This window comes from Ceratotherium simum, chromosome 34, assembly GCF_057802395.1.
Source record: "Ceratotherium simum simum isolate JZ-2026a chromosome 34, ASM5780239v1, whole genome shotgun sequence".
Classification (NCBI taxonomy): domain Eukaryota; kingdom Metazoa; phylum Chordata; class Mammalia; order Perissodactyla; family Rhinocerotidae; genus Ceratotherium; species Ceratotherium simum.
This window is the reverse complement of record NC_141933.1, coordinates 13,087,550-13,115,086: the sequence shown is the minus strand read 5'-3', so window position 1 is coordinate 13,115,086 and position 27,537 is coordinate 13,087,550. Positions and strand designations below refer to the sequence as shown.

At 37.2% G+C, this 27,537-nt stretch overlaps 1 pseudogene; it reads right to left on the bottom strand.

Annotated features, from left to right (window-relative positions):
• Positions 1 to 815: 815 nt before the first annotated feature.
• LOC106802988 (membrane-spanning 4-domains subfamily A member 4A-like) lies at positions 816 to 12,304 on the bottom strand (annotated as a pseudogene).
• Positions 12,305 to 27,537: the final 15,233 nt, after the last annotated feature.

Genomic DNA, 27,537 nt, shown 5'->3' with positions numbered 1-27,537 from the left:
GGTCTCTTTCCACCACATCACATCTGAATGGGAAGAAGGCAGTACAAGAACTTATTGTCTTTAATTTTATTTTCTTTCTGCTATGTAACAAATCAAATGTATTTAGTGAACATTCAGTAAATATCACGTATTGCACAATCACATATACGGCACTGGACACAAATTTGACTAAGATAAAACTCTGCCCTGTAGGAGAGAGAATGAGAGAGAGGGAAGAAGAGGAAGGTGGAGAGAGAGAGAGAGGAAATATAAGTTGAATCCGATCCGTGATATGATTTTTACTGCATGTATAATTAAACTCAAATAATGGTTTGTGCACATATAAGGACTGACTGTGTTATGGTATTTTCTACGGGAGAAGGAAAGCAGGAAAAAGATAGGAAGGCAAAAGCCACGCATCTCAACTTTCTGAAGGTAAAAACACCGTGAGTTCCCAAAGGCGGGAAAAGAAAGTCAAACAAGTGGGAGGAGTATTGGCCAGGGAAGCGGAAATATGCAGTCTGCATGGAGGTCTCACTTCAGCAATATCTTCTTGCCCTTCTTCTGCCAAATCTTATTTACCACCTTCACGTCCCTTGATAAAGTCCTGAAGATGGATGAAAAACTTTCAAGTGCTATAAACTCATTAAATGCATGATATATTTATTTAATTTCTGCTATTGTTGATAAAGAGCCAACGAAATGAGTTGTTGAGTTCTTGGGGGAAAATTAGAACATAGTTCTGAATTTTATATGTATATATCAAAATCAGAGTTGGATTTTGGTACTTTCCCAAGTGGAGTTCTTGCATAAATGTCAAGATAGGTTTCCAGAACTTATTGCTGTTGATCTAATGGTGGTGTCAAATCTCATGTAACTGGTGCATGAGATGCTGTTTCTGCCATGTGAGGATCTGACGGCTGAATGAAGACAACCTGTGGAATCAATCAGAATACCATAGGTGAGTCAAGCAAATAATCTCGGGGTTTCCCTTTCTTGTCCACACAATGCATCATCATCAGAGTCTACTTTTTCTTCTCTCAATTCAGTCTCTACATAAATTGGTGGTGTTTTTCAAGCATTCTTTAGATGAGAATAGATTTAAGAAAAACACTGAATGATAGCTCTTGGCATGAGATGCTGATAGCTGTTGTTGTGGTCTTGCAAGTGGATTGATCTTATGCATGGATGATGGTGCCCAACAAGTTTGGTAAACCAAGGTGTCATGGAAAATACAGAGCTTTTCTTCCAAACCAGGTTATTCATGCTGATGGCAAGAGCATACCTAAGTCATTGCTTTGCTGGCCATGACTAAAGCATTGCAAAAACCACACTGACTGAGTGTGCCAGGAATCATTAGTAAACTGAGGAAAATGCTGGTCATTCATCCACAAACTCAATGTGAAATGGAGTGTGCATGGGGGGAGATCCAGGAGGGATAAAGACTTAGGCATTACATGTCCCAAAGCCATTACTTTTCTTGATTCACACTTTCCAGCTCTGTGACCAGTAAAATTAAGGGGAGCAACATTTCTCAGCTCTGTAACTATTCTAGGAGCAGAAGGGAACACAGCCCTAGATATTATGATATGAATGTTACTAAGGAATTTGCTCCCTTGTTCAAATGTTTCACTTAATGAAAAAATACTTCACTCAGTGAAATTAGAAAATCACTGGGAATTGCTGAGAAAGTCTAGTTTCCAGGGTCTTAACAATGCAAGAGACCACTAATAAAGTTAGCATGATTTAGTCAATCTCTCTTCTGTGGGGAAGGACTGTGGGGTAGGAGATGTGGTGTAGCATGGGAGCCCCAAAAGAAAGTAAAGAGGCACAAAATGGTGGAGAAAAGCATCAGAAAAATAATCTCATCAAACTATTATTATTTTATGATTTGATTTTGTCCTTTGTCTGACCTAGGCCTTTGAGTAATAAAACTAAAGAGGATCTCTTGGGCTTTTAATAGCCATTTTCTCACCCCGGAACCCTCAATTTTTGGAAGATATCCTTGTTCTATTCTTCCTAGTGCATCTTGGTCTCTTCTCTCCTCCCATTTCCCAATCCTCCGTGTGACATTCTTTCTGTTCTGCAGCCAGGAGGATCTGCTGCAGGTCTCAGGGTAAGAGAATGTGCAGATGTGCACACACTGATAGAGAAGTGTGAAACACTGACTTTCTTCAGCAGCCCAAGGAAGGCTGCAATAATAGGATAATGGAGTAACATCTGGCACTCTCTGGGGACCTCTCCATTGTGAAGTATTCTCTGGACTAAGAAGGGAGGTCCTTTGAGGGAGTAAGGATGAAGAAAATAGCTTATCTTTATCCATTGTGGTAGGCAGAATTCTAAGATGACACCTGGTCATCTATGTCTCCGTATGATTCCCTCCCCTGGAGTATGGGTGGGACCTCTGTATATGATGGGATACCAATTTTGTGAGTATGTTACTAATCAGCTGACTTTGGGTTTATCAAAAAGGACATTATTCTGGATAGACTTGACCTAATCATGTGAACTCTTTAAAAATTCCTTAAAGCGCCAGACTTTTGTTCTCCTGTAGGCCTCAACATAGAAGTAAGTTGTTGTGAGTTCCACAGCTGAGAGGAAATAAATTCTGCCATGTGAACATGGAAGAGGACCAGAGACCTCAGCTGAGACCACAGCCACAGCCAGCTCCTTGATTCTAGCCTTATAAAACCCTAACCAGAAAATTCAGCTAACCTATGGCCAGATCTTGACCCATGGAAACTGAGAGATAATAAATATGTGTTGTTTTATGCCTCTAAGTTTGTGTAATTTATTACACAGCAATAGAAAACAAATGCAGATATCTTCAAGGGAAGCCCGATACCCACCCCACCTGGATTACAACAGGTTACTTTGCATCCAAACACAGTGAGGGACACAGAAACGCAGAACTCGAGCACACTTAAAATAAGCACTATCCTATCCACACCCTAAGAATAAATTCATAACAAGGAAACATGAGGAACAGAAATGACAAGTTCAAAACATTGACCACTGATTATAATACCAAAAGAGAAGAAGCATGGACCAGAGATCAGGAAAACTGGCTCCTAATTGCAGCCATACCCTTATCTAATTCTTAGCCTGCTAAATGTCACTTACCTCTCACTTTTTTCACTAATAAAATAATAATTTTTCCCCACCCTCAGCTTTCCAGTGCTATTGTAGATGCAGAGTGTGAAAATGCTATAAATGGGGGGGAAGTGATGATAAAGATATTTATCAACTTAATTCATTAAAAGGCTAGGAATTCCATATAGTTGAAGCAATAATACGACATGATATCTTAGTAATTGTAGGCAGTGTAATAATTGTAGGCAGAATTATAATAGACCAAAGAGGTCCACATCCTAACTCCGAGGCTGTGAATATGTCAAGTTACATGGCAAAGAAGAATTAAGTTTGCAGATGGAATTAAGGTTTATTAGCTAACCTTGAGATGCAGGAATTATCCTGGATTATCCAGTGAGCCAAAAATAATTTCAAAGCCCTTATAAATGGAAGCAGGAGGCAGAGGGGTCAAAGTCCAAGAGAGATTTGAAGATTTTGCACTGCTTGCTTTGAAGATAAAGAATGGGACAACAAGCCCAGGAATGTAGGGAACCTCAAGAGACCAGAAAAGGTAAGGAAATTGATTCTCCCTCACAGCCTCCAGACAGGAATACAGCCGTGATAACACTTTGATTTTAGCTTAGTGAGATTCATTCCAAACTTTTGACCTCCAGAACTGTAAAATAATACATTTATGTTATCTTAAGTCAGTAATTTCATAGTAATTTGTTACAGCAACAATAAGAAACTAATGCAACAATGAACACCAAGTTAGTTGGTGTTTAATCCATTTTCCCAGAGTTGGCTTAGGTCTAATCTTTAGGCAAAATGTAGGTTCAGATTTGAGAAACATTGGGCAGTACTCTTATTCCTAAAAATTTGAATTGGATGCCTGCATTGATGCCTTGGATTCTCTGGTCTAAATATTTTTTTTCTCTCCATGGACAGGCATAGAACCTCTGCTATGGAAGAGCCAATAGATCAAGAGCCCAGGACATGAGTGACACTGACTTACTTGAACCTTGCGAATATTCTCATTCATCATTTCTTTATCTATTTACTCATCTCTTCAACATATTCAGTAGCATCTATGTTTCAGGAATTGTAGGCACACAAGATAGAGCAGCAAACAAAACAAACAATTTCCATAACCTCAAGTATTTTACCATCTAGTAGGGTAGACCAGGAGCTAAGAAACTTTCTATCAGGGGCCAGTTAGCATATATTTTAGGTTTTGCAGGCCATGTAGTCACAAAAACTCAACTCTGCTGTTACAGTACAAAAACAGCCATAGACAACATATAAACAAATGGGTGTGGCTATATTCCAATAAAACTTCATCTACAAAAACAAGAGTCAGGATAGGTTTCCAAAAAAAAGTAGAAAAAAATACATATTATATATATAGTTTGAACCATATGAAATCACAGTATTTCTAGATCAAGTAGAGTTGATCATTGGCAATTTCATCTGGTTCTGTTAATGATTCCAGGTAGTGCATGCTCTATCTTTCCTTCAAAGTGTTCACTTCTTTCTAACCTCTTGTTATAAGTATATTCAAACATAAGCCCTTGGGCCTTTGTCAACTTCTAACTGTTTTCCAATAATTCTATGTTTTCTTCCCAGGAGAACTGGATATTCCTGAAGGTAGGGGCCTGGTCTCCTTCTTACATCTCCCAGAGTGTCAACCCTAGGACTGGGCATAGAATGTGGGCTCATAGACCTGTGGACTGACTGTGCAGGTGCCCAGGTAGGAATAGACCTGGTGCTTCTGATCCCAGGAAGCCCTTACGGATGTGCTCTGCTATGAGGACAGGCAGAAAAAATGTTCACACAATAGGGATTTGTGATGCTGTCTGGGAGAAGGTGATTGAGATAAAAGCAGGACTGGCTACAGCATTTATAGGGCCTCTTGTGGAAAAAGTATTAAGAACTTCAAGGCAGCAAGAGCAGAGCAGTAAACCAAGTGTGGAGCTCTTCTAACTACCAAGTCCTGTGTGACAGCACAGGTCCCATGCCCATGAAGCCAGCCCTGTGAAGCTGGTGAATTCCAATTTTTGCCCCTATCATTGTGCCCTTAAACTCTATGAGTAGAGAATACTTCAGAAACTGGAAGTAAGATTCTGCTTCTGCATAACTACATGAACAATTTTAAGCAATAGGAGGATTAGAGGCAGGAAGTTACAGAAACTAATATTGCTTTAGCCAATTTCTAACTGTGTGAACTTGGACAAATGTCTTAAGTTCTCTGAAGAAACTCTCTTCTTATTTTGAGTGAGTGGTAAGAAATAAAATTGCTTACTGTAAGAACTGTTAGAAATCCTAAGGGAGGTAAATTATTTTAGCAAAGACACCGAAAGGGTTATTTTGGTGTGAATATATGACACTCAAGATGCACTTAGGATCAGCAAAGAATGAAGAAAAGGTAATGCGATTGATCTGCATAAGAAGTTAGGAAGAATGCTGAGTTTCCAGATTTCGGTGAGGAAAGGAGGCAATGAGAGCAAGAACTAAGCAGCACAGTGAAAGGCTGGAAGTTCATATGGAGAAGAGTGAACAGAAAGTTGAGTGGTGTTGAGAACAGCTAATAGACTTTTTAATAATAAATATTTCACCACATTTTAGTCTGTTATGGGTGCAGCAATGACGCTTCCTTCCCACACTTATTCAACACTTTAAGATGTTTTACTACCTACAAAATCTCGTGTAAGTGGTAATTTGGATAATAAAGTAATTGGGATAATATCTAGACAAGGGCAAGTGGTACAGAAAAGTATTAAAATACAGAATAGAGACTGAGAATTTGCCAGGAGCTGGATGTTGAGGCCAGAAGTGCTTAATCCCGCAAGAACATCCAGAGATGTTGGGAGGGATACTGGGTTATTCACCGTTTGTAGGATAATATTTGAAACAGTTTTGCTTTATTATTAGAGAACCAGGTAAATGCATCAGGTTCCACCAGCAAGCCCTGGGACACATAACGACTGACATCTGGGCTCCATTTTTAGAGTGGATAACAGCACAAACTTACCAGTGTTTTGAAATTGAACAGGAAGATTTATGCAAAATGTTTGGCACACTAATTATTGCAGAGCGGGTGTTCTGTAGCTACGAGCTTTCTTCCCACTTTTCCTCAACACATTTAGAGAAGGAGCAAAGAGAGAGATGAGATGTGGGCCTGACTCCTAAATAAAAGATTGTCCTAATTCTCAATCACTTCTAACTTCCCAAAGTGATTCATCAATTAGGGGATACTGATTGTTACTTTTGCCAGAGCCAGGGTTCTTGTGTCTTGCTTCCACCACAGTATCCCACGAAAAGAGGAAGCACTAAGCATTAAAACAGGTATGACCACGGAACAATTTTCCAACCTCTGGTTATAGTAACAGTGAGAGTAACGGAGTGAAAAAATAATCATTCTGGTCACAGTGACTAAGATCCCTGCTGCAGCAAAGACAGAGCTGATGACGCTCACTCCTAGGCTCCCTTGGACCTAGAAAGGAATGAAAAACAATTAAAGAATCCAACAACATCCTCAGATACGTCTCCATCAATCACTTTACACTCACCACTTCTTGTCCAACCCAGTCCATCTTCTCTATCTTGATTATTGCAATAGTCTCCTAACTTGTCTCTTTCCTTAGAGTAGTTTCAACTCTAATCTCCTGCCAAAACACAAATAGGTTCTTGTTGTTCTCAAACTTAAATCCTTCAGATGACTCCCATGGATACATGACATAAACTCCAATCTCCTTAGCAGGGGTTTCCATACCCGTCACACTTTGCTGGACAGTCTTGTCTGTGTGCAACTCCTACCATGTTCTGTTCCAGATGCCCGACTCCTCATTATTTTCTAAATGCTGCTTGTCCCTCATCTCTCTGTGCCATTCACATATTATTTCTGTTTGCTGTGTATTCCTTGCCCTATACTGTCTTCTCTCAGTTAAGTTATGGAGGGTTTTTATAAGAACTAAAATTCCTCGAGAAAGTATGAGAGCTTTAGTGTGGCTGTAGCACGAGGTAGATTCTAATGGTTATATGCAGAGGAGATGCCTGGGAGACAGACTGAGGCCAGATTTGGAAAAGCCATATGGATCACCTCCATAGTTTGATATTTATCCTTTGAGTGAAGAAAACTCCAATATGGTCTTTAGCTAGGAAAAACATTTGTTGAGATCTGGACTTTTGCCTTTTATTGGCTTTGTGAAAGACACATTAGCACGAAAGCTTTGTGTTAAATTTGATTCTTCTTATTTAATAGTCTTATTCTGAATTTCTTAAATTGCAAACTGAATCAACATGCTTTCTGCATACAGTTGGAATACATATTTTCATCAATGTCAATGAATACAATGTGACACCAACATTTGGTGGCACTGTGGTGGAGGGGCTGGATCTCAAGGTATAGGTTTTGTATGACCTATCCATTTGACGTTTCCTCTCAGAAATTCTCAGTATTTTCCTAAAGATTCTCTCAGCAACTACCTTCTCAAACTATTCATTTTGATGTCCGTAATTCTATTACCAGCCAATTTTTCACTGCAATTTTTGAAAGACCAATCAAACTAGGTAAAACTTATAATCTCGCCTGATTTTTTGAAAACAAACATAATTTGTTTTCTATTCTGGCAGAATACATATGTGGTTAATTCTGCTTCTTTGGAACAAAACAGAGGAAATATTACTCACCAGACCTCTTGTAGTTCTAGTTCCTGCTGCAATTGACAAGGACTCTGATATAAGAAACTAATAACAGGAGACAACATGCAGGTAAAAAATTTTAAACAAATATGTGAAGTCATAACTTAGTAAAACTCATCCCAAAATGTGATAAATATGCTAAACAGACCAATTATATTGGAAGAAACACAAAAGTTTGCAAATAACTGTCCCCTTTTCTCAGAAACAGCAGAGAAATTCTACCAGATGGATTCACAGGAGAATTTATCAAGGCTTTCAGAAAATCTCTGTGATGGCATTTAAACTGTTTGAAATTGAAATATAAAGAAAGTTTCTAAATTCCTGATATGAAGTAAATCTAATATGGTACCAAAATTTCATAACGTATTACAGAAGAAAAAACCCTAACGATTGTTTTCATTTAAAATGACTATTAAAAGTTGTAAATAAAATAGTAACAAAGAAAAATTTTAAATTCTATATTAGATGATGATTAGATTATACTATTTCATTTGACTCCATCAATTGGGTAATTATTTTCTGCTTAGCCAGAAAGACTATAGTGAAGTCGATTGGACTCCCTGCCTTAAACTATTTAACTGTTTGAGTTTCTGGGTTTGCTTTACAGATTTGAATTCAGAAGTTTCAAAAAGTCTATCTTTATACCAAAAAAGACTGAGCTAATGAAACAGCTTGATAATTTTCTTCAGCAAATTTCTAAATACAAAGACATAGAGATGATTAACCTAAACTAAGTCTCCTCTGGAAAAAAATAGCAGGTGGACTCATCCATTGTATTATATTAAATGAAACATGAACAAGTGGAGTATTTCTTCAAATATCTAGATTTTTTAATATTGAAATATTACCATAATTTATGAAATTAATGGGTTTAAGGAGAAAACTTACATGCTAATTGCTATTCATGTTTACAGTGTTGATAAGACACTTAATAGAATTCAACATTATTATTGACTTAAACATTATTTATAAAATATGAAAAGTTGCATTTTCCATAACATGATAGAACATCATTCTCAGTCTAAATGTATTCTTCGTCTTTAGTGGGGAAACATAGGGCCATCTCATTAAAGTCAAAATCAAGATAAAGATGTAAACCATTATGTATTACTATTATTAGTATATTAACCAAAATAATTATATAAGAAAAATATTTGAAGCAAATGGTTAAAATTACTGTTATTTAAATATGAATATGTTTTACTGAAAACATCCAAGATTATCTACTAAAAACTAGTATAAACTCTAAGAAAACTCAGTAAGGCACATGGGAACATCATTATATACAGAAATGATATATACATTTTATAAATATGTGTGTGTTTGAAGATAGGATTTCATAAGAGAACTCCATTTACCATAGCCAAAAATATATAAGGTTTCTGAGAGGAAAAAACTTAACAAGGAATGTGAAAGATACATAGAAATAAAATATTACAATATTCCAAAAGTACACAAAGACAAACTTGAACATATAGACTAATGTGGAGATAATTTTATACAATTGTGATAAAGTACATATAGCTTTACTGGGGACTAAAGGGCCAAAAGTAAGAGAAATTTGTGACTGGTTCTTGGTGTTGGTTCTTGCGCTGCATAGGGAGAGAAATGACGTAGTTCACAGGCGAGGGATGGAAATAAGGTTGTAAGAATAACTGAAGGTACCAGCAAAATATGTTCCACCAACTGTGCAAAGGCTCATCTAGTGGGATTCCTACAATAGTCTGAGTGATGCCTCAGTTGACAGACACAGCTCCTGCAGTTCCTGATAAACTACTGAAAATGTATAGAAGGCATAAATTATGAAAACTCCTTTCCAAAGTGGTATTGAAAAGGAAATGAAAAGGGAAGCAGAAAACTAGAGTGGTTAGATGCATGAAATACTGGAATTAGACAGACCCTATTTGAGCCCTGATTCCCATACCAAATAATTGTGTGATCTTGGTCAAGTTACTTCATCTCTCTAAGGCCTGATTTCTTCATCCATATAATTAGGACGATGATAAATCCTTTCTCAGAAATTTGTGATGATTGTTTGAAATGGAATCGCACATATAAAGCACTCAGCAGAGTGCCTAGATCATAGTAAGAGTTTGATAAGAGCTACTATTGACATCAGCATGATCAGATATATAAAGCATTGCACAACTGCCTAGAAGGAGAACAGCATTTTCTGTTTTTCAAAGCTTGCATTTTTTTCTATAAATGGGCAACGGGGTACAAAAAGCTAGCTTATTATAGACTTTAAACTCTAAACTATGTCATTCTCAACTTTGTAGATCAACAGAACTCTACAACACTTGAATAAGTTTCCTGATTCTAACAGAAACCCAGTTTATAAATGTATTTTCCTCTCATCAGTAGGTGAAACTTGATATGTTATACTCCATTTACACTCTCAATTTGCAGAGAAACTCATTGCATTTTGTTCTGGGGGAAAATTTTTAAACTACCTTAAATTTTAATTTAACTTTAATTATATTTATTGATGTCGAGCTTAGGAGACAAAATTTATCTAACGGCAGTTGCATTTGCTAAGCTAACCATTTGTTAAGATTTGATAATTGACTATAAATTGCCTGCATACCAGCCATGTCTCCTCTTCTCCCTTCTCCCTTCTCCCTTAACAAACTCCTCATTTTGTTTGGTCTCCCATGAGCTTCAATGAACCATTCTCAGCCATAGAGGTGAATCTTGATTAGTCCAAGCAAATAATGGCAAATCCATGACCTTTGCCCACAGTTGGCTTGGGAATATGAACCACTTATGCATCACAAAACATTTCTGAACCATGAGATGTGCCAACAAGTCTGATACGGTATGCCAGCAGTCCTCAATGAGGTTACCTCAATGAGGTAACTCCTGAATTAACCAATCCTGGAAATGACTAGATACCGGGGTTCTTCTCGTGAAATAATCAATGCTTTCAATGTTTAATCTATTCTGGTTTGGATTTTTTTGCTACATGCTTCTGTAATATATCCTAACTGATAGAAATTATATATACAATCTGCCTAGCTTTCTATGAGTTTTACATTATTATTCCAACTGTAAATATGAGAAATTGAGTCAAAAGAGTTTAGAGATCTTTCCCAAAATTATAGAACTGCAAGACAGGGTTAGGATATGATTCCATAGCTCAGGATATTAACAACTATGTCATGTTGTCTCCAACTATATCAGAAGGTCTTCTGCTCACTGTCACCAACCCCCAAATTGTGTACCCCGAGTATACTGATATGGGACAGTCATAATAAATTCCATCAAATGACACCGTGACACTAATCATTATTATTCCCAAGCTGAAGTTCATCAAGGAAATCAGGATTTGCACAACCTAGAAATGATGAAGAAATATAAACTGATATCTACAACAAAAATGGCATCAAAGCCACCCCGATCCAACCACTATGCTACCCTTCTTCATCATCTTCTGAAATTGTCATATGGTCTTCTTGATATTCTCTTGCCACTTTTCATTCACATAAAGAACTGTGGATATATGAACTTACTAAAATTATCTCTTGGTATATCTATCCCTATTCCCTCAGTAATTTCAAGATAAAAAAAGAGTGTACCAGAACCTACCCAGAGCTGCTTTACTGATGCCTACCTATGACACTACTGCTACCACAACGGTGCTCTCCTTCACACATGCTCAGACAGGAGTGATTCAGAAATTAGGAAGCAAACCTTCCAAAAGGAGAAGTAGTCTAAGGAAGGAGAGTATGTACAAAGGAAGACAAAGAGAAGAGCAATATGCCATTTCCTGGGTCTGAGGCCTGAGGATATAAGTGAGTACTGGGGTCTAAAATAGAGAAGTTGGAGTACATTACCCCATAGCATTCAAAAGGATCCAAAGTTTCACAATGACTTTGTCCCACTGTTTTAAACCTTGGACTAGACATAATTCTGTATGTTCACTGTCCTTCCACCTGCACTAACCTGTCTTTCTTTAAATGGTCTATTGCTTTTAGGAACATCCACCTGAGACTCCAGACAGAAATGCAGAGAGGAAAGAAGAAGGGTAAGAAAATGCCCCAGAGAGAGATGGTAACAATATGGTGCCATCAGCTGTCAGGAAGGTCTGTTGATGGGACACCAGCTGGTGCACGTGTGGCCTTTTCATTTGCTACTCTTCCATGCTTAAGTTAAATACAGTTATCACGGATGACCCACAACCCTAGAGTAGATCTGAAGTCACTATATTTTAAACACAACTAAATCAGAAGACTGATGTAGTAGAATATTGTATCATTTTTCAACTGATAGGGCCTGAACACCAAATACTGATGTTCCTAGGGCTGGCTGATGTATTATAAAGCTGGTGGGACAGAGTATTTGGTGTGATATCTGATCCCTTGTGATTCTACATGCTTGGTCTTCTCCCAGATCCACAACCGACTTACCCCGAGGACTTTGGGTTCCCCCTTCAAGAACTTCTCTGCCATCTCTTTCCACAAATATGCATTTAGAGAAGCTTGATGTCCCAGCTGGTACAACAAGGACCACTGTCTGTCGTGGTCTGTTCCATTCCTTGCATGGTTGTCATGGCAGCAGAAAAGATGCTACAATAAGTAATATAATTTAGGAAGAGGTCTTGGAAATGATAGGACAACTCTCTGGTCTACATAACATTTCCCAACATAACAGCTATTAGATCATCTTTGCAAAACATTTATTTCTTTCAAAGACTGGCCAGGAAAGTAGAACAAGGAGAGAGAGAGATTCAGAGAAATGCCATGGGACATCAAAACACTGGAAAGTATGGATGAGAGAGACGTGGCTAGAATTGAGGTAAATATGCTGGGCCTCTCAGATTAGGGAAATGTCTTCCAGTTCACAGATCAAGTGTGCACTCAGGTTTTAGTTCTATCCCTATTACTGCATATTCCCTTGAATTCAGCCGTTTTTCCTTTGAAAGATAACATTTTTAATAGTAATAAACTGCACATAATCCTCTGCATTCCCATTTACTGTATTTTGTAGTCTTCCTTTTCTAATCAGAGCATGGTGACATTGTCAGGGCTGGATACTTTCCCCAGGTTCATCTTTACTAAATACAATTTGTGTAATCTTGGATTTTACCCTATGAATTCTGGACTTTGGGGATGGAATGTATGATTCTGAGTAATATCCCTGTCACCAAGATTTTAAATCTCTTATCCCATTAAAACGCTTTAAATCCCGACTTGTCTAGCATAGTTAGGGCGTATAACACTATCTTTCTGCGACTCAAAGCACAAACATGATACTCTTATGCCACTTTCTCTCCTTGATATAGTAACCTCAATGAGGTTATGTGGAGATAGGTTTAGCTCACATGAACACTTTTATCTACTTATTTGAATCCATATTCAGATATTGTATGGCTCACTTCCATAAATTTGGAGTGAAGTAAAACTTGGTAAGACTCTGCCAAGCCACAATCAGTTCTGATACCATTGATGCTTTACTGGGGCTCTGTAAAAGTCTCAAGTTTGGATATGTGTGCCCTTTTACTGGCAGCACAAAGTAAAAGAATGTTCTAGTAGCACACATTTTCTATGTACGGAAGAGAATTCAGATTTCCCTGGAAAGGATTATTAACCTATGTTTATATACAGTAGACCGAAGAAACTATCTTATTGGTTATCTAGCAATAAAACTGATGGAAATAAGAAAAAAAAGAGTCAATTTTAAAGATAGAGAAAAAAAGTCCAGGTGAAAATAAAAGATTAATCATTCAAAATATTAATTCCAAGTTCTGGAAAGCAGTAAAACGAAAAGCACAAAATAGCAAATCATAAAATAATATGTAAAGTAAAAATTAAAAAAATAAGAAAACAAAATTAGTTAATAATTTATTAGCAGTACACAATGTGAAGGAGATTAAAAGAGTTAAGATCAAAAAGCAAATAAGGGATGTAACCAAAAAGTCAATGTTTCTTCTTCTGTTCTACAAAATTTCCAAAATCAATATGGAGAAAGAAATTTGGAACTCCATTTGAAACTGGGAAACAACTAAAATTCCCATTACTCAGGTGAAATGACTGTCAAAAACAATGAATGTTGCTTGAGGATGAATTTATGGGAAATGTAGAGAGAGTATCAAAGAAACAGGACATTAAGGCCATAGATTTTCAGAACACACTTATCAAAGAGAAGAGGCTCACTGAGGTATAAAACTTATATTATTGTTTATAATCCTGAAATTGAACGCACCAGTTGATAGCTGTAGCTTCCCTGGACAAGTATAATTCTGAGAGGTAAAATAATACTTCTGAGACTCAAAGCACAAACATGATACCCTTATGCTGGAATAAGTAGGAGTAAAAGAGAAATATCATCAAAAAGCCACTTTTGTAGAAAGCCATCTCTCTCTGAATAAACCTTACATTGGAGTCCTCAGAGAAGGAAGCAAGCATTCTTGACATGTCTCCAAGAAATCCCACAGATTAGGATCATCTGAATATATAACCACCATCACAGATCACCAAATGCCAAAAACCAATATATCATGAGATTTAGCTATGCGAGACACCAAGGGCTTCAGATATTAGCATAATCAAATATAATATGTAATAAACATGGATAAAATATTCAAATAAGAATGGAATCACAAAAGTGAGAAAGCATAGATAAAGTGCAAAAAGTGATATGACAAATTTCAAATGTGAAGAAAGAAAATGTTGACTTTTAAACAAACTTGGTCAATGTGTGAAATAGCAAGGAACAACTGAAAAGAGAATTAGTGATCTGGAAGGTAAATCTGAAGAAATCACCAGAAGACATATAGAGAGAAAGAAATGGTCATAATAGAATACAGGTTAAAAGATTAGAAGTACAGAATTAAAAGTTCTAGAATATGTGTAATTAGAGTACTAGAAAGAGAGAAGATAATAAACGCAGGATAGGCAAAATTGGCAACATTTGAATGATAATAACTATACATTTTCTTTAACTGATGAAATACATAAAACTCCAGACACAGTTCATATAACATACACCAAATAGTATATTTTAAAAATCTATATTGAAATACATTATAGTGAATTTACGAGATAGCAAAGAACAAAAATGATCTTCAAAGTAGTAAAAAAGAAAAGTCAGATCACATGCAAAGTAACGGCAATTAGATTGATAACAATGCAAGCCAGAAAACCATAGGAAAATATTTTTCAAACAACTATACACCTAGAATTTGTTAGGCACTAAAACTGTACTTCGAGATCAAGGGTTAAGTAAAGACATTTTCACGTAAGTAAACACATGACCGAGTTTACCAGCACAGATATTTACGAAAGAGAACTTCTAAATGATGTGCTTCAAAAGTAAGGCATATAAAACCCAGAAGCATGCTCCATCTGACACAAGAAGGAACGGTGAGCAAAGAAACTGGTAAACATGAGTGTACACACTTTGTGTGTACAAAATAAGAACAACAATATCTAACTTATTAGGTTAAACATGAGGACAAAATATAAAATACTGGACACTCATAAAGCAAAATTTGGGATTGGAATGATGAGAATTGGTCTTCTAATATCCTTGTGCTCTTTGGGAGTTGGGTGAAGAAAGTAACTTTAGATTTTGAGTAACAATGAAAAAATCAATAGTTACCAATAAAGATAACAAGTGGGTTGTGTAATCTTTCAGAAAAGAGAAGAAAATGTTATGAGAAAACAAATATATGATAACTTAAAAAATAAATGTAACCCATCAACTAAAAAGGCAGGGAAGGAGATAAAATTAGCAGAAAAATAAGTGAGACAAACAGAAAGCAAAAATACGGTAGAGGGCAAGGCACCTCCAGAATTGCAAGTGAGGGCGTCTGAAAATCTACTCCTCCTTAAAAGCAGTGAGAACACTGGAAAAATTGTCAAAATCAACTTTTTCAGAACTCCGGACATTAACGAAGACCTTCCAACAATCCCGGGAGCATTTATTCAAAGAAAATGGCTGAATCTCAGTAAGAATATTGAGCTTTGTCATTTTTTTTTGTGGTAAAATATTCACAGCCTACAGTTTACCATTTTAACCAGTTTTAAGTGTGTAGTTCTATAGCTTTAAGTACATTTACATTGTTGTGCAACCATTACCACCTCCATCTCCAAAACATTTTCAACTTCCTCAGCTGAAACTGTACCCATTAAATCCTAACTCCACATGTCACCTCCCCCCAGCCCTTGGCAACCAGCATTCTACTCTCTGTCTCTATGAATTGAACTACTCTCGGATCCTCATGTAAGTGAAATCATACAACATTTGTTCTTTTGTGACTGGCTTATTTCACTTAACAAAACGTCTTCAAAGTTCACCCATGTTGTAGCCATGTGTGAAAATTTCTTTTCATTTTAAGGCTGAATAATATTCCATTGCATGTATAAACCACATTTTGTTTATCTCGTCATGAGCCAATGGACACTTAGGTTGCATCCACATTTTTGCTATTGTGAATAATATTGCTATGTACATAGGTATACAATTATCTGTTCAAGTCCCTGCTTTCACCTTTTTAGGGTATATATCCAGAAGTACAATTTCTGGATCATATTACCCTATGGTAATTCTAACATTTATTTTTTGAGAAATCGTCATACTATTTTCCACAGTGGTAGCACTGTTTTACATTTCCACCAGCAATGCACAAGAGTTCCAATTTCTCCACATCCTTGCCAAACTTCTTAGTATCTGGGGTTTTTTTGTTTTGGGGTTTTTTTTTTTTTTTTTTTTTGACAATAGCCTTCCTAATCAGCATGAAGTGGTATCTCATTGTGGTTTTGATTTGCATTTTCCTAATGACTAGCGATGTTGAGCATATTTTCATGTGATTATTGGCCATTTGTATATCTTCTTTGGAGAAATGTCTATTCAAGTATTTTGCCCATTTTTGAATCAGGATTTTTGTTTTTCTTTGTTGAGTTCTTTATAGTTTCTGGATATCAATTCTTTAATCAGGTATATGATTTGCAAATATTTTCTCCATTCCATGGGTTGCATTTTCAATCTGTTGATAGTCTCCTTTTATGAACAAAAGTTTTTAATTTTGATGAAGTCCAACTTATTGATTTTTTTGTTGTTGTTGCCCATGCTTTTGGTGTCATATGAAAGAAATCATTGCCAAATTTAATGTCATGAAAATTTCAATCTATGTGTTTTTCTAAGCGTTTTATAATTTAGTTCTTATAATTGGGTCTGTGATGTACTTTGAATTAATTTTTGTGTGTATCTGGTTTAAGGTAATGGTCCAACTTCATTGTTTTGCACATTGATATCTAGTTTTCCCAACACTATTTGTTGAAAATATGGTCCTTACCCCATTTATTGGTCTTGGCATCCTTGTTGAATATCATTTGACCATATAGGTGAGGGTTTATTTCTGGTCTATTTTATTCCATCGACCTATAGGTCTATTTCAATGCTAGTACCACACTGTTTTGATTACCATGGATTTGTAGTTAGTTTTTAAATCAAGAAGTGTGAGACTTCCAAATTTCTTCTTATTTTTCAAGATTGTTTTGGCTATTCAGATTCCCTTGAGATTCCATAAGAATTTTAGGATGGATTTTTTTTTTCTATTTCCTAAAAAAATACATCATTGGGATTTTGATAGGTATTGCATTGAGTCTATTCAATATTTAACATGTTAATAATATTAATTCTTCCAGTCCATGAACATGGGGCGTCTTTCCATTTATTTGTGTGTTCTTCAATTTCTTTCAGCAATATTTTGTTGATTTCGGTGTGCAAGTCTCACCTCCATAGTTACGTTTATGCCTAAATTTTTATTTTTTGGATGCTATGATAAATGAAATTATTTTCTTAATTTTCTTTTCAGATTGTTCATTGTTAGTGTCTAGAAAAGCAACTGATTTTCGTGTGTTGATTTTGTATCCTGCAACTTTGCTAAGTTCACTTCTTAGTTCCAACAGGTTTTTTTTGTATACGGCATCCTTGGGGTTTTCTACAAATAAGAGCATGTCATCTGTGAACAGAGATAATTTTACTTCTTTCTTTCCAATTTGGAAGCCTTTTACTTCTTTTCGTTGTCTAATTGCCCTGACCAGGACTTCCATTTCTGTGTTGAATAGAAGTGGCAAAAGCAGGCATCCTTGTCTTGTTCCTGATCTTAGAGGAAGAGCTTTCATTCTTTCACCATTGACTGTGGGTTTGTCATAGATGGACTTTATTATGTTGAGGTAGTTTCCTTCTATTGCTAGTTTTCTGAATGTTTTTACCATTAAAGGATGTTGAATTTTGTCCAATGCTTTTTCTGCATCAGCTGAGATGACCATGAGTTACTGTTTACATAATTCTGTTAAGGTGGTATATTACATTGATCTATTTTCATATGTTGGACTATCCTTGCATTCTAAGTCTAAGTCCCACTTGGTCATGGTATATAATGCTTTCAATATGCTGTTGAATTTGTGTTGGTAGTACTTTGTTGAGGGTATTTGCATCAATAATCATAAGGGATAGTGGTCTATAGTTTTGTTTTCTTATAGTGTCTTTATCTGGCTTTGGTATTAGGGTAATGCTGGCCACATAGAATGACTTAGGAGGTGTTCCCTCCTCGTGAAATTTTTGGAAGAGTTTGATAAAGATTGATGTTAATTCTTCTTTAGATACGTAGTAGATTTCATCAGTGAAGCTATCTCATCCTTGGCTTTTCATTTTTGGGAGTTTTTAAAATATTCATTAAATCTCTTTACTAGTTATAGGTAAAAAATTGGTGCAGCCACTTTGGAAAACAGTTTGGCAGTACCTCAAAATGTTAAATGGAGACTTACCATATGACCCAACAATTCCACACCCAGGTATATACCCAAGGGAAATGAAAACATATGTCCACACAAAAACTTGTATATGCATTTTATTAGTGGCATTCTCCCTAAGGGCCAAAAGGTGGAAACACACCAAATGTCCATCGACCGATGAGTGGACAATCGTGCAAACAAAATATTTCTTCCATTCACCAGACTAGTAGAGGGGATCTTCTTAAGCAAAGGGACTCTGTAATTAAACTACCTGGATTTAAATTCCAGTTATGCAACTCTTTACTCAAGTTACTTAATCTTGTGTTTCTAGAACTCTGTACCATAAATAATAGTGCCTACCTCTTGTTGGAATTTAATAATGAGATAATGCATTTAATCCAGTGCATTTCACATCATGAATACTAAATACATTATAACTATTATTATTGTTGCTACTACTGTTATTTATCCATTTCTTGGCTTTACATATAAAACATAAACTTCCTCTAACACTTCCTGCCACTCAAGGACTTGCTAGGGAGGGAATTTATTCCTTATATCCTCTTGCTCCCACTTGCTCCTGTCCTAGGGGAGGTGGAGGGGCAGAGGAGAGAGGCTTATATGATTGGTTAGAGCATGTTATTCATTGTGTCATGTGCTCAGTGGTTGAGTCTTCCTCTCCTTTGCAGTTTGTCTCAGATGGGACAGAAAAGTCAAGGTTGTCCTCTGTTTTCTGCTCTCCTGGAATAAGCTACATACACGACTAGGTAGAGGCAGGCCAGGAGACTCTCCTCTGTATCTTGCAGTCTGTCCCAATGATAACTGGGTGTGTGAGGTAGGTAACATATTATATGTTGCTGACCAGGTGTGTTCAGATTTTTCTGTATACTTGAGCATCCCCTAAACAGAACCTAAGATCTTGATTTAGAGAAAAGAGCATAAAATAAGTAGTTTTCTTTTTGGTCTTCAATTGAATCCACGTCCTGTAATCAGGATTTTCCTGGGAGATCTGCCCCTCTGAGCTTAATTTAAAGTCATTATAATAAAGCCTATAATTTGATCCTCATTTAGCAACTTCTCCCAAAGAAGAATAGGGAGAATTTTCACTTTGAATACTAGAGGACCAAAACCAGAAGATATTCAGCCTTCCTCAACATTTTCTTTCAAAAAATTAATGATGCAATGAAAAGTATGTAAAGGAGATTATTTCCAAGTCCTACAATCAGTTCATAATATAGAAAGGCAAAAGCTAAAGGTAACAAGAACCATAAGAGGATCATGGGATTCCAAGTGTTTTTCTTAATGGAAGGCCCAACAATTCACTCATTTGTCCATGTTAACAACCCTCGTAGTTGGTTATTTATGTCTTCTCTTACTCACCCTCAATGTCCAAATCCATCCTGTTCTTCTGACCATACACAACCATTTCAACTCTGGGCACTTCTCCTACATCCTCAGAGCAAGCTATCATCCAATTTTTATCAGGAATATTCTCAAAGCCTCTTAATCTTTTCCTGTGTCCACTTGTGACCCTATGTGTCCATTTCATTCTCCACTTTGTAGCCAGAATGACCAAGTTAAAGCACAAAAACAATTCTGTGACCTTCTCCTCTAAAATCCTCCCTTGGCGTCCCAGTGCCCTTGCTATGAAGTTAAAATGGGTAATGTAGTTGATAGGAGAAGCTCTGCCACTTCAGGCCACATCTATTATCCTATCCTTACCTTGATTCTCTCTCCTTTTATTTTTGAAGCAACAAATCTACTTGACTTATATTAATACTTGCAGAGCAGCAATTTCCTTCCTAAATGGAGACCTTTGCACATGTTGAACCCATTTCCAAGAATTGTTCTGCCCCTCACACAGCCACCTTGCAACAACAACATCAAACTTCCCCAGGATTTGATCTCGTCACACACTGACAGTATTGCACAGTTTCTGCCTTCCCTCATGTACAAATCCACACCTCCTCCACTCCCCACACACGGTTTAACTGAACCTGTGATGGTATGGAGGTTTTTAAGAAATCTTAGTTATTTCTCTCTTACACCATAGAGACCAAAACTGTTGTAAAGGTAACGACCAATGATTCTTCTTAATCCAGCTGAATGTGTTCTTGAGTTTAACTCCCTTTAAGGCAAAGGAAATTCTTCATTGATATCTCAAACATACTTTCAGACTGAGGATTTAGGAAACATAGGTTCAGTTTTATCAAACATTGCTGGTGGTTCTGCCACTATATTAAATAACACTGTGACTTTCCCCAGAGCAGACACCATATTAATGCTTTCAAATGACTCTTATGTTCATTCCATAGTTCTGTGGTAATATATGTGAGGTCTTGGTAGCTCAGGACTGGTGCTCTGTCTTTGTGAAAACTCTGGTTATAAATTCATATAACTGCTCCTACCTTCATACAATAGAAATCCATGTGTTACTTACCTAGGGAAGGTAAATTCCCCAAAGACAAAAATTTGTGTTTATTCTCCAGGACTTAAGTTTCCTATATTCAGATATCAAGGAAACCAAAATAACAGAGAATATGGGATAGAGATGAGGGACATTTCTTCCAGATTGGGGAAGACTCTGAATGCTAGTCTTGTCACATTTTCTATGACACACGTTGGGCTAATGACAACTACAGTGTCTTTTTGTTGTTGTTGTTCCTGCTACAGATGTGAGAAACGTAGAAAATGCCCCTCTTCTTCTACTGGTTACAATCTCCTTGTGGATCAGCACCAACATCAGTTTTTGGTTTCCTTATTTTTACGTCACCATCCCCCTCATGGGTCACAATTTCCAAGGAGGGGGCATGAGGAGGGTGGTCTGAAGGGACCACCTCTCCTTCCTTGTCAAACTTATCAAATGGAATAGAAGGCCAAAAGGAGGCCTGAACTTGGATGGTTTGATGGAGGATGATGATTGTAAAGTAGAAATGGTGACCTGGGCAGGGAAACGGCCTAGACTAAGAATCAAAAAGTCTGGGTTCCACTCCTAGCTCTTTTACTAACTGGTGTGACTCTGGATAAATTATTTTCTTTCTCTGGGTTTCCTTTATCTCATCTGAGGAAGGAATGCATTGCGCACAATTGCCTTCAAGCTGTTTTCTGATCCCAAGGATGCTAAGAATCTACAAAGTCTCTTTCCTTAGTAGACTTCCTCATGAGCAGCCTCAGTTTGTGCCTTGGGTGTCTCATGAATGGGGCCAAAGATAGGGTCAGGCCACAGTCCATGTCGGGGCCTGCATAGGACTGGGGACCCCAACTTTGCCCAACAACATCTCCACCAAATACTGCACGTGGCAGATCTTTTCTTAAATGTTCAATATAAAAATAACAGGTCAGAGAAAGAGAATAAAGACCATGGAAGAAGGGGTAACAAGAGTACATGAAATAATTAATCTATAGTGTAAAATATTGCTTTCAGTTTCCTGAGAGCTTAAGGATTCAGAGAACAAAAGTAACTAAAACAAACTCATCCAGCATCAGCCACCAGGAACCTGTCCTTACCCCCATTCTTTGCAGCAAATATTGTTCCCCAAACCCCCAAAACATATATTTAAAGGTACACTCGACCAACCTCGACCTGGAATATCATCTTTTGCTGTGGGAGGTGACCTCATCCTCTCTCATTCCACTCTCAGGCATCTTGGAACCAGTGAATGAGGAAACCCTCAGCCCAAAAGCCTCGGAAGGCAGGTCCTTGGACCTACCTTTCTTCAAGCCTGCAACATCTGCGTGTGTCTAATGAACGCCAGAGATGTTTGGCAAGTGCCTTCAGTCCAGATACAACCACTTGTCCCCATTCCACATCTCGCTCAGTTTAAATCTGCATTCCTCTCCTAGTAGTTTTTCTAAATCTCAGAGATAGTGCAGAGTATTTTTGAGACACATAGCTAGTTCCTTTTTTATGTAGGAAGCGCTGATTCTGTGTCCCAAATATGAGTATGGATGTCAATTGTGAAATTTTATGAACAAGCAGTGACTGCCTCATATAGACTTTATGGGAAAATAATAGTGATTATTACTACTATTAGCAGTATATCAGTGTATATAGTGTATATCAGTGGAGATCAGTAGTTGAAGATTAAGTGTGTGTCAGATTCTGGTCAAAAGACTTTAAATATCCAAACTAATTTAATGGCATTTTAAAATCATTTGAAAAGCCCCTCTTTTCACAGTTTCACACATTTTCACATGTTCCCTTTGTCTCCCTAGAGAACTATGTGTTGCCATTCTATACACAATTTAAATGTATTGTTTACATGAAATTCCACCATTAGAGATGAATGTCTGTAAAATGTCAACAAGTTGGTGGCATGGCAATAGTTAATATGGCACTTTCCTGAACCAAAGAGGAAGGTGCTATCATAGAAAGAGCCTGGGCTTTGACTAAAACAAACCCAATACCAATCATTTATTGATGACATTCTTATTTCTCTGAACTTAAGATTCCTCAGTTGTAATATAAAATCAACACTTACTTGATATGGAGGAGGAAGGCAAAGTGGTGTTCAGTTCCCATTCATTCAGCATTTTCTTAGGGAAAAATTACCATGAACCAAGAAGTGTGCTATGTGTTGCAGATAAAATGGTGAATAATGATAGAGTGCCTGCCCTCAATGAGCTTAGAGATTATGGGGCACATAGACAAGTACACATACCATCATAATCCAGGATAATCAGTTCTCTGCAAGGTAAAAAAGAGTATTCTAAGAGATCTTATAGGAGGATCAATTAATCCATCCTTGGTGATGCAGAAAAGACTTCCTGGAGAAGGGGACATCTAACTGGAGACTTCTTGAAGGAGTAGGAGACAGACAAATGAAAGGAGAGTTAGGTGAAGGAGAAGAAGGGGTTTCCAGACAGAGTCAACAGAATGAATAAAAGCCACCTCTGTTTACAGGCATCCTTTTAAAATTAAAGCTCAATTCATCATGGAACCAGACTTAGTCTCCCACACTGTACAATTGGAAAACTGGAAAAAATTTTAAACAACACTTGCGGACATTGCACAGTAGTCAGTTCAGGGCTTTCCAATGTGATAAAATTGAAACAAATGTGAATATAACAATTGCTCTGACTTTTTGCATGAAGGAACTTTCCAGATCATGGTCAAGGAAATGGATTCCACTGGATCTTACTGCACTGAGATGATCGAAATCAGAGTTTGAGGGAGCTGAGGAAGCTAGAATTAGTGAGTAATGAACCATTAAGGAGGTAGCTATGCAGAGACAGAGTTCCTGAAATCTGCAAGACAATATTTTTAAATTAATTGTCAAATAGTATACATTTACATGCTATAATTCCAAAAGTCCAATCAAAGAATAACCAGATAGGTAGTTCTAAGCTGAATGATTTCTGGAACTCACACGGAGGTGGGAGACATTCAAGTTCCAACCAGTTGGAATGCAGAGTCTTCCACGAATACTTGGGGTGTAGAGTAAAGATCTCCAGGAAAGTTATTGTTACTAAATGCGAACACAGGTTCCTTTACCTGCCACACTGGAGGGCCAATAACTGGAACACCAACTGGGCTTGTGGCAAGGAAAGAGGTTTATAACTGAAAGGTAGCCAGATGAGGATATGAGAGTTAAAACTCAGATGCACCTCCTCAAAGGGAAAAAGTTAAGAGTTTTTATCTGAGGTTTTAGGTAGGGGAGGGGAGCATGCAGCCTTCAGGGCTGAAGTTCTAAGTGTCCTCTATGCAGGCACAGCTGTCTTTCATATTTCTTCATGGATCACATGTGCAAGTTCGGGGGGTTCTATGTGTCACATGCAGTGAATTTTTAGTCTGTAATGGCTAAAGTTTACAATCAGTCATTTTAGCTTCTCAGTACTCCTGTGCTATGCTTACTCAGGTGTAGGGGTGCTGTCAACAAGCTACTCTCTTATCAGTGATCCTCCTGCTGTTCTGCAAGGCAAGCTCAGAAGCTTTGGTTACTTTGTTTCCCGTGTTAACCTTGTGGGTACAAGGCAGGGTTTCACCCTAACCCAGGGATATTTTAATTCTTTCATCCTTGGTTTCATTGTACCTTAATAATAAATCTAAACTAGCCAAGAGTAATAAAAAGCCTAAAACATCCCTTAAATTCTTTAGAAACTGTCAAAAGAATCAACCTGGAGTTCAAGTTTAACTGCCTGCCAGCAATAAAGTGCAATATTCTTTGAAAAAAGAAAATTTGAGCACTCGCCCAGATAAAAATGACAATATCCAGCATCCAATCAAAAATTATTATACATGCCAAGCAGCAGAAAAATGACAATAACCGGAGAAAAATAAATCAATAAAAACAGACCTACAAATTATGGAGAAGTTTAAAAGGACATGATGTGAAATGCAGGCAGTCTTCTTTAAAAGTTAGAATCATAATATCTTGCTCTAATAGCCTGGATGTTTGCGTAACCTTTTTAAATCTAAAAATGCATTATTCTTAGATTGCTTATGTAAATATGAACATAAAAATGCTCATGCGTGCAAAAATTCTCACCAAAGGAAGGCATTCTCTGGGCTTTTTTATTTTATTATTAAGGTTATCTATTTTTCTTTCTTTTTTTTTTTTGTAAGGAAGATTAGCTCGGAGCTAACATCCAGTGCCAATCCTCCTCTTTTTGCTGAGGAAGACTGGCCCTGGGCTAACGTCTGTGCCCATCTTCCTCTACTTTATATGGGATGCTGCCACAGCATGGCTTGATAAGTGGTGTGTCTGTGTGTGCCCAGGATTCGAACCTGTGAACCCTGGGCCGCCGCAGCGGAGCATGCACACTTAACCGCTACACCACCAGGCCAGCCCCTCTGGCCATTTTAAATAAGCAAACCAAAGCCACAGCTCAGCAAATATGAGTACAGGGTATTTTACAAAATCCAAGACATAGCAAAGAATCAAGCGATGTAGGGTCTTATAGGGCTTAGTATGAGCTTTGGCTTTTATTCTAAATTAGAGAGGAAGCCATTGGAGGATTTTGCTCAGTTATTGTACTACTTGAATAGGTCTATTTTAATTTCTTTATATATTTAAAGTTTCAAAGATTGGCCCAACTTCAGGGATTGACCTAACTCTAGGGGTTGGTGGAACTCCAGGGACACATGGACTCAGAGACTCAACCAACATTGTTAGGAACTGATCTTTTACTAGGAAACTCTCAGTTCTGTGCTCCTCTGTGAGCATTTGTTCTGATAGGATTCATATAGTAGCACAAAGGCTACTAATAGCAGCAGATTTACATTCTCACAGCTCAACATCCTCACAAGCCCAACAGGAAAGAGAAAAGAAACAGACTCTCTTTCCTGGTCAGTGCAGCAAAAATGCTAGGATTAGCTTTGATTGGAAAGGTCAGTCATTCATGTAATTCATTTTGTTTAGTCACAAGGCTAAGTGACACAAGAACCATTCACTGTAGTTGCGTTGATGTAATTCTGCCATTGCCCAGATCTAGGAGAAGTTGGGGGTACAGTCAGCATAAATTGGGAGTAAGATAATGGTGGTTCCTTAGAGGAAATTCAGGCCATGATTATCAGAACAAATGGGAATAAATTCTGTGTGCTAAAAGCTCTAAAATATAAATGAAGTATTAGAGAAAAAAATAATAAGTGAGGGATGGAAAATGGGCAAAGGACTTGACTACACATTTCTCCAAAAGATGTAAAATGGCCAACAGGTATATGAAAAGGTGCTCAATATCACTAATCATCAGAAATATGCAAATCAAAACCACAATGAAATATCACCTCATACCTGCTAGAGTGGTTATTATCAAAAAGACAAGAGTGGGGGCCAGCCCCATGGCATGGTTGTGAAGTTCACGCTCCACTTCAGTGGCTGAAGTTCACGGGTTCCAATGCTGAGTGTGGACCTATACCACTCATCAGCCACGCTGTGGTGGCGACCCACATACAAAGTCGAGGAAGGTTAGCATAGATGTTATTTCAGGGTTAATCTTCCTCAAGCAAAAACAAAAGAGAAAGATTGGCAACAGACGTTAGTTCAGGGTGAATCTTCCTCAAGAAAAAAAAAAAAGAGAGACAAGAGATACTAAGTGTTGAACAGGATGAGAAGAAAAGGGAACATTTGTACACTGTTGTTGGGAATGCAAATGGGTAGAGCCATTACAGAAAAGAGGATGTATGTTTCTCAAAAAATTAAAAATAGAACTACCATATGATCCAGCAATCCCACTTCTGGGTATATATTCAAGGGGAAATGAAATCACTATCTAGAAGAGATGTCTGCTCTCCATGTTCATTGTAGCATTATTCACAACAGCCAAGATATGTAATCAACCTAAGTGACTGTCAACTCATGAATGGATAAAGAAAATGTTATATATATATATAACTTATATGTGTGTATATATATACGCACACATACATATTTTCAGCCTTAAAAAAGAAATCCTGCCATTCACAACAACATGGTTGAAATTGGAGGACAGTGGGCTGAGGGAAATAAGCCAGAGACAGAAAGACAAACACTCTATGATCTCACTTAAATGTGGAATCAAAAAACATCATACTCATAAAAGCAGAGAAGAGAATGGTGGTTGCCAGGGGCTGGGGGTGAGGGAAAAGGGGAGATATTGGTCAAAGGATACAAAGTTTCAGTTGAGTCGATTGAATAACTTCTAGAGATCTAAGGTACAGCATGGTGACGATAGTTAATAATACTGTATTTTCTACTTGAAATCTGTGAAGAGAGTTTATCTTAACTGTTTTCACAAAAACAAATAAAAGCTAACTATGTGAGGTGATGGATATGTGGTAATCATTTCACAATGTATACAGATATCAAAACAGCACACTGTACCCCTTAAATATATACAATTGTATTGGTCTATTATACTTCAATAAACTGGGAAAAATAATTGAAATTAAAAAAAAGTCTGTAAATGCAATGATCATTTTTCTCCTATCAATATGAAACTATCACTTCCTCAGAAAGAACTTTCCTGGTTACTCTTTCTAGTGTCCCACACTTCCCCACCACTACCACCAGCCATTCTCTAGCCCATTAACTTGCATATAGCTTCCGTATAGCTTCTAACAACA